Raw genomic sequence first — 9,146 nt, 5'->3', positions numbered from 1 at the left:
CAGTCTAGTCTATAGTCTAGTCTATAGTCTAGTCTATAGTCTAGTCTATAGTCTAGTCTATAGTCTCTCTATAGTCTAGTCTATAGTCTAGTCTACAGTCTAGTCTATAGTCTAGTCTATAGTCTAGTCTACAGTAGTCTATAGTCTAGTCTATAGTCTAGTCTATAGTCTAGTCTATAGTCTAGTCTATAGTCTAGTCTATAGTCTAGTCTATAGTCTAGTCTATAGTCTAGTATAGTTAGTCTATAGTCTAGTCTATAGTCTAGTCTATAGTCTAGTCTATAGTCTATAGTCTAGTCTATAGTCTAGTCTATAGTCTAGTCTATAGTCTAGTCTATAGTCTAGTCTATAGTCTAGTCTATAGTCTAGTCTATAGTCTAGTCTATAGTCTAGTCTATAGTCTAGTCTATAGTCTAGTCTATAGTCTAGTCTATAGTCTAGTCTATAGTCTAGTCTATAGTAGTATAGTCTAGTCTATAGTCTAGAGTCTAGTCTATAGTCTAGTCTATAGTCTAGTCTATAGTCTAGTCTATAGTCTAGTCTATAGTCTAGAGTCTAGTCTATAGTCTAGTGTATAGTCTAGTTTATAATCTAGTCTATAGTCTAGTCTATAGTCTAGTCTATAGTCTAGTCTATAGTCTAGTCTATAGTCTAGTCTATAGTCTAGTCTATAGTCTAGTCTATAGTCTAGTCTATAGTCTAGTCTATAGTCTAGTCTATAGTCTAGTCTATAATCTAGTCTATAGTCTAGTCTATAGTCTAGTCTATAGTCTAGTCTATAGTCTAGTCTATAGTCTAGTCTATAGTCTAGTCTATAGTCTAGTCTATAGTCTAGTCTATAGTCTAGTCTATAGTCTAGTCTAGTCTATAGTCTAGTCTATAGTCTAGTCTATAGTCTAGTCTATAGTCTAGTCTATAGTCTAGTCTATAGTCTAGTCTAGTCTATAGTATAGTCTATAGTCTAGTCTATAGTCTAGTCTATAGTCTAGTCTATAGTCTAGTCTATAGTCTAGTCTATAGTCTAGTCCATAGTCTAGTCCATAGTCTAGTCTATAGTCTAGTCTATAGTCTAGTCTATAGTCTAGTTTATAGTCTAGTCTATAGTCTAGTCTATAGTCTAGTCTATAGTCTAGTCTATAGTCTAGTCTAGTCTATAGTCTAGTCTAGTCTATAGTCTAGTCTAGTCTATAGTCTAGTCTAGTCTATAGTCTAGTCTATAGTCTAGTTTATAGTCTAGTTTATAGTCTAGTCTATAGTCTAGTTTATAGTCTAGTCTATAGTCTAGTCTACAGTCTAGTCTATAGTCTAGTCTACAGTCTAGTCTATAGTCTAGTCTATAGTCTAGTCTACAGTCTAGTCTATAGTCTAGTCTATAGTCTAGTCTATAGTCTAGTCTATAGTCTAGTCTATAGTCTAGTCTATAGTCTAGTCTATAGTCTAGTCTAGTCTAGTCTATAGTCTAGTCTATAGTCTAGTCCTATAGTCTAGTCTATAGTCTAGTCTATAGTCTAGTCTATAGTCTAGTCTATAGTCTAGTCTAGTCTATAGTCTAGTCTATAGTCTAGTCTATAGTCTAGTCTATAGTCTAGTCTACAGTCTAGTCTATAGTCCAGGCTATAGTCCAGGCTATAGTCTAGTCTATAGTCAAGTCTACAGTCTAGTCTATAGGCCAGTCTACATTATAAACCATAGTCTAGCCTATAGTCTAATCCATAGTCTAGTCTATAGTCTACTATTTATACTAAATAAAGTAACTAAAACTAATAATATGTTCAACTAGTTGCTGTCTAAAAAAAGTTTTTTTTTTGTTCTAAATTACCTTTGTAGTTCACCTGTACATTCGTTTTCATTCTCCTGACAATTAAAACTGATTTTATGGCTGGTCTTTTCCCCGCCATTTATATTCACTAATTTTTCATTTTTGCAAAAATAATTATGCTTATAAATCACTAGGTCTTGGTTGTTTTTCTTGCTTTGCCACAAAAAAGTACACACAGCAACAACAACCACGACGACAACGACAAGAAGCATAAAGCTTAACGCCTCACCTCTATAATGCGAGAGCAGAATACAACTATTCTACAGAATGTTGCATATCAATTCAAATTGGTATCACAACACAAGCATCATATTAAACGTTGGCGTCATCATAGTCAGTTGCAGTATCATCATCGTCATCATTATCATCATCATGCATTTGATCGGCATGTTTTTCTATTTTGTTCTTTTTCTCATTTCTATATGTCTATTAGTCTGTACGTTGAGTCTGTGTTTTGCACCATGTTGTACAGCTGTTGTAAACATTTCAAAAACAAATAAAAGGTGTTTGTTTTTATTTTATTTTCTTCCGTCGAGAGTGTGAGTTTAATGAAATTTGTTGCAAGTAGTTCTACATACAAATGTGTGTATGTTTCTTTGCTGTATATGTTGTTGTTGTTTTGAGAAACAGAGCAAGATTTAATGCCTATTAAGTTCAATGAATTTGATTTAACAGTGGATTTTTGTCTAAAACTCTTACACGCACTCAAACACATTCACAAACACACACAATTTGCTGTGGTAGAAAACGTGAGAAAGAAAAATGTTTAGACTTTGGCAGCCTAAAAGTAGGCAAATCAATTTAAAAACTGTAAATAAATTTTACTTGGTATAAAGAACTATAAATTCGTTTGTGTAGCAAAATCTTTTTTTTCTAAAGGTGTTTCAGAGTAGAAAATTTGTTGTATGTATTAGAGTTGCAGTAAAATTAATTTAGCGTGCAAAAATGTATAAGTTATTTGGCGAACAAATCTCTTTTTTGTTCTCTATAGACTAGACTATAGTCTATTATATAGTCTAGTCAATAGTCCAATCTATAGTCTAATCTATAGTCTAGTCTATAGTCTAGTCTATAGTCTAGTCTATAGTCTAGTCTAAAGTCTAGTCTAAAGTCTAGTCTATAGTCTAGTCTATAGTCTAGTCTATAGTCTGGTCTATAGTCTAGTCTATAGTCTAGTCTATAGTCTAGTCTAGTCTAGTCTATAGTCTAGTCTAGTCTAGTCTAGTCTAGTCTAGTCTATAGTCTAGTCTAGTCTAGTCTAGTCTAGTCTAGTCTAGTCTAGTCTAGTCTAGTCTAGTCTAGTCTATAGTCTAGTCTAGTCTAGTCTAGTCTATAGTCTAGTCTATAGTCTAGTCTATAGTCTAGTCTATAGTCTAGTCTATAGTCTAGTCTATAGTCTAGTCTATAGTTTAGTCTATAGTCTAGTCTATAGTCTAGTCTATAGTCTAGTCTATAGTCTAGTCTATAGTCTAGTCTATAGTCTAGCCTATAGTCCAGTCTATAGTCTAGTCTATAGTCTAGTCTATAGTCTAGTCTATAGTCTAGTCTATACTCTAGTCTATAGTCTAGTCTATAGTCTAGTCTATAGTCTAGTCTATAGTCTAGTCTATAGTCTAGTCTATAGTCTAGTCTATAGTCTAGTCTATAGTCTAGTCTATAGTCTAGTCTATAGTCTAGTCTATAGTCTAGTCTATAGTCTAGTCTATAGTCTAGTCTATAGTCTAGTCTATAGTCTAGTCTATAGTCTAGTCTATAGTCTAGTCTATAGTCTAGTCTATAGTCTAGTCTATAGTCTAGTCTATAGTCTAGTCTATAGTCTAGTCTATAGTCTAGTCTATAGTCTAGTCTATAGTCTAGTCTATAGTCTAGTCTATAGTCTAGTCTATAGTCTAGTCTATAGTCTAGTCTATAGTCTAGTCTATAGTCTAGTCTATAGTCTAGTCTATAGTCTAGTCTATAGTCTAGTCTATAGTCTAGTCCTATAGTCTAGTCTATAGTCTAGTCTATAGTCTAGTCTATAGTCTAGTCTATAGTCTAGTCTATAGTCTAGTCTATAGTCTAGTCTATAGTCTAGTCTATAGTCTAGTCTATAGTCTAGTCTATAGTCTAGTCTATAGTCTAGTCTATAGTCTAGTCTATAGTCTAGTCTATAGTCTAGTCTATAGTCTAGTCTATAGTCTAGTCTATAGTCTAGTCTATAGTCCAGTCTATAGTCTAGTCTATAGTCCAGTCTATAGTCTAGTCTATAGTCTAGTCTATAGTCTAGTCTATAGTCTAGTCTATAGTCTAGTCTATAGTCTAGTCTATAGTCTAGTTTATAGTCTAGTCTATAGTCTAGTCTATAGTCTAGTCTATAGTCTAGTCTATAGTCTAGTCTATAGTCTAGTCTATAGTCTAGTCTATAGTCTAGTCTATAGTCTAGTCTATAGTCTAGTCTATAGTCTAGTCTATAGTCTAGTCTATAGTCTAGTCTATAGTCTAGTCTAATAGTATAGTCTAGTCTATAGTCTAGTCTATAGTCTAGTCTATAGTCTAGTCTATAGTCTAGTCAGTCTAGTCTAGTCTAGTCTAGTTATAGTCTAGTCTATAGTCTAGTCTATAGTCTAGTCTATAGTCTAGTCTATAGTTAGTCTCTAGTCTAGTCTATAGTCTAGTCTATAGTTCTAGTCTATAGTCTAGTCTATAGTCTAGGCTATAGTCTAGTCTATAGTCTAGTATATAGTCTAGTCTTTAGTCTAGTCTATAGTGTAGTCTATAGTCTAGGTCTATAGTCTAGTCGTATAGTCTAGTCTATAGTCTAGTCCCTAGTCTAGTCTATAGTCTAGTTTATCGTCTAGACCACAGTTTACTCTATAATCTAGTCTATAGTCTGTTCCGTAGACTAGTCTATAATATTGACTAAAGTGTAGCTTATAGTTTGGTCTGAAGTATGGAGTAGAATCTAGTCTATAGTCGGGAGTATAGCCTAGTCTATGATCAGTTATACAAAGTGTAGGATATCCTATAGTCGGACTATACTTTCTTACTTGTTTATTTTTTAGGCAATATATACTTTTTTCTGTTTAATATTATGTATTTTGATAAGTATTTTAATAAAAACAAACGCGATTATTTTCAAAACAAATACCATGGCAATTTTTTTACACATTGCATTTATAATTAAAATTTAAAATGAACAACAAAAAAGAACAAACAAAACGCATACAACGAAAAGCTGAAAATAATAGAAATAGAAATACAAACTCATACCCGCCCCACCAATAGCAGCAGTAAAAAATAACACCGGAAGTCACGTTTATTTGTAACAAATTAAATATGAATAAATTTTAAATTAAACTAATAATAAACAGCAAAAGTAAAGAGTTAAATAGCTTTAACATTAAAAACAGAAGAAAAAAATATAAAATAACCCTCTCATTTTTTGTAGATGAGTTAACATTTTGTGTGTACGTCATAAGTATCCTTTATTTACATTGTTCTGCTCACGTACAAAATATGTAGTAGACTCTGTTACAAATCTCAAACACAGACACACACACACACACACACATGCCGTTATTTTAATAAATAAACAACTGTTAAAGGAAAAAATATAACAAGAGTGGGAGTATAACGGTTAAAAGGGAAAAAATAGCAATAAAAAAGAGTGGAAGCTTTTGCAAAGTGTAAGAGTAGTAATAGCTATGTATATGCGTGACTTTAAGTCATTTGCTAATGGTGAAATAACAACAACAAAATCATAGGAAAAAAGTAGCAACAAAGGAGTAGCAGTACCCTTGTAAAAACATGCACTAAATATTACATTTATTGCTTTGGCCACTGTTTGTATCTGTTTCTGTTTTTATAACAAAACATGTATGCAGTCAGTCCCTTAGTATGGTTGTTGTTATTGTTGTCTCATGTTTGAGCTATAAACCAGTTTTTTGTATTTTTTTTACTTTGATTTTATGCTACTGCTTTTATTGCTGTTTTAGTTTTCTTCTAGTCTGATTGACAAACCAGTTTTTGAACTCTGAAGTGTGTTAAAGACAGTATAAGGGAATTATGAGTGATGTGCATTCCCTAATGCACACATACATATGTACGTATGTTTGTACAGTTGAACAGATGTATGTAAGTGTTGAAATGAAATCAAGTGCTTTAATCATTTCTCTGCTGTTTTTTGTTTGTTTATTTTTTAGAATTAACTGTTATTTATTTTGACATGTTGTTTTTCTTTTTCTATATAAAACTGGTTTATGTTTTGTTGCCTTAATTTGGCTGTTCACATGTTGTTGTTTTCAATCAAAAACAAAGGAGGAAGAGTAAAGGGTAAATATTAATTACATTTTAATGGCTTACGTTCTCACTAGACAAGGCGTATGAGTGTTATTTGTATAAATTAGTTACTTATATTAAGTATACGCCTTACTTTAATGCGAAGTATGAGTAATTTTAATATTTAGGAATTTTTTATAAATTATACGTTAAAATTTTAAAAATAAACTGCCTTAAAGTATTTCTGTAAAATTTGGTTAATAGCTAAAAGACACTATTGTTGACTACATTTTATTTCTTTTTACTTTTATGATTAAAAACATTTAGACAGTTTGTAAAAACATTTTGCTCAATTCTTTAAATTCCACTTTCAATGTTTTATGTCTACCCAAAAAATACATAAATACAATTTATACACTTTAAATTGTCTAGTTTATGAAAAGTGCAGCAAGAAAAAAGAATCCAAAACAATTATTTATCTTGTTAATCAAGTGAAGAAAATTATAAAATAAACATTTTTGCACCTGTTCGTAACATGACTATGATAGACAGAGACTACAAATCTAAATGGTAATTTTATAAAAAAAGATTTTGTTTTTGTTTTCAAAACTAAATAACAATGAATTGTAAGAAAAAGGCAAAACAATAAGTCTGATGCATTTTTTTCGGGGAGGTACCAAAAATGTGTGGTAATAATGTCTGTTAGAAACAATAAAGCGGCCTTATATTTAGTATAGAAAAGAGTTTACGTGTTCATTCAACTTTTGTTTTTAAAGTTTGAAAAGACAGACATGAAATCAAAGTTGTAAAACAAAGGTGGAAGATGGCATGGTCGAAGGCATGGAAAACTTATATTTTTCGTTAATAAACTAGTAAACCGACGTTAATTTTTACAGTACAAAAGTACTAGTACAAAAATTTAAATATTTAAAACCATTATACCTAAATGTTCTTTTAAAAAAAACTGATATACAGATTATTTTTTATAAAAAATACTTAAACGAAAAGTTTTCTAAGAAAACGCTGTTATATAGAACATTTTCTATAAAAAATCGCTAAACGAAGCATTTTCAATAAAAAAAACTGTTAAACAAAAACTTTGCTATAAAAAAAGGCATTTTTCTTTTACAGAAATATCAGTAGAAAAAACTGTTATACGCAGAATTTTCTTAAAAAATATCTATACGATAAGTGTTCTTAACAAAATATTCTATAACAAATCATTATACAGATAATAAAAGATAACTGGTATACACTTTTTTAAAAAAGGAAATTATACGATAAATATCAATAAAAAAACTGTTATACACAAAATTTTGATTAAAAATTGATGGACAAAAATAAACTACTATACTATTATCAAACATTTTGAAAAGAAAAACACTATTATACCTACATAAATAATGCTTTAAAAAACTGTTATACACACACATTTCTTTAAAAAAACACTTATACGAGAAGTTTTCAAAAGAAAAGGCTGTTATATAGAACATTTTCTACAAAACAATCGCTGTACGAAACATTTCCAATAGAAAAAACTGTTATACAAAAACTGATAAGTGTTCTAAAGAAAATATTATTATATAGGAAATATTCTATAACAAATCGTTATACCAAGAATTTCCAATAGAAAAAAACTGTTATACACTTTTTATTAAAAAACCTTTATACAAAAAATATCTGTTAAAACTGTTATACACAAAATTTTGTTTAAAAATTTATGAACAAAACTAAACTATTATAAAGAAAATATTCTTTCAAAATTGTTATACAAAATAATTTTTATAGAAATACTGTTAAGAAAAGGAAATACCGACAATTTTCATTTTAAAAAACTGTTATACAGATATTTGTCTGTAGAAAACACTGTTATACATAAAGATTTTATAAAAAAAATTTACATGCTGAATTTACTTTAAAAATACCTAAACCTAAAAGTGTTCTAAAGAAAATATTGTTATATAGAAAATATTCTATAAAAATCGTTATACTAAAAAACTTTTTATTAACAAAAAAAAAAAAACATATACGAAAAACATCAATAGAAAAAACACAAAATTTACAGAAAATTGTCTTTCAAAATTGTTATACAAAATATTTGTTATAGAAAAACTGTTAGAAAAAGGGAATAACGACAATTTTCATTTAAAAACACTATTATACAGATATTAATTTGTAAAAAAAAACTGTTATACAAAATAATTTTTAGAGCAAAACTGTTAGAAAAAGGGAATACCGACAATTTTCATTTAAAGACACTGTTATACAGATATTAATCTGTAGAAAAAACTGTTATACAAAATCATTTTTATAGAAAAACTGTTAGAAAAAGGGAATACCGACAATTTTCATTTAAAAAACTGTTATACAGATAACTACATAACTTTTATTCAGATAACTGTTATACATAAAGATTTAAAAAAATGTGCCGAAAAGATTTATAAAAGAAATCAGAAAAAAAATTTTATACAGAAAATTTTCTATAAGAACATTTTCAAAGAAAAATTTTTATTTATGGCTTGTAATGTACACTTTTGGAGAGACATTTGTGAACCGTTTTTAACCAACTAAATTCTGAAAATTAGTTTTAGAAAAGTTATTCAGACAATTTTCTATTAAAAAACTGTTATACAGAAATTAGGCTATAGAAAAAATAGATCTAGATAGATTTTTTAAAACAACTATGTGTATGTAGAAAAGTTTCTATAGAAAAAACTGATTATAAAAGATAACTGTTATACAGAAAATTTTCTGCAAGAACATTTAAAATGTAATTATCTATATAAATTTCTTTTATATCGAAACATCTAATGTATGTATGGGAACTTGATAACATAATGAACCGGTTTTAACCAACTTCAAAATCATTGGTTATTGGATCGGTTCTTTGACTCCATATGTTACATGGACAGATGGACCAACAAGGTTTAATGGACTTAATAAGTACTTAAGTTTAAATCAACAAAAAACCGAGCCAACCTAATGCCAATTCCTTAAAACAACAAATAAGTATAGAAAGAAAAGCAGAACAAAACAAAACTTTTGACACGCTACCACAACAAGAAGAGAA

The sequence above is a fragment of the Lucilia sericata genome, unplaced genomic scaffold (assembly GCF_015586225.1).
Source record: "Lucilia sericata isolate MDLA Ls3-8-SP2 unplaced genomic scaffold, ASM1558622v1 Contig001289F_arrow, whole genome shotgun sequence".
Taxonomy (NCBI): Eukaryota; Metazoa; Arthropoda; class Insecta; order Diptera; family Calliphoridae; genus Lucilia; species Lucilia sericata.
This window is presented reverse-complemented; position numbering follows the sequence as displayed.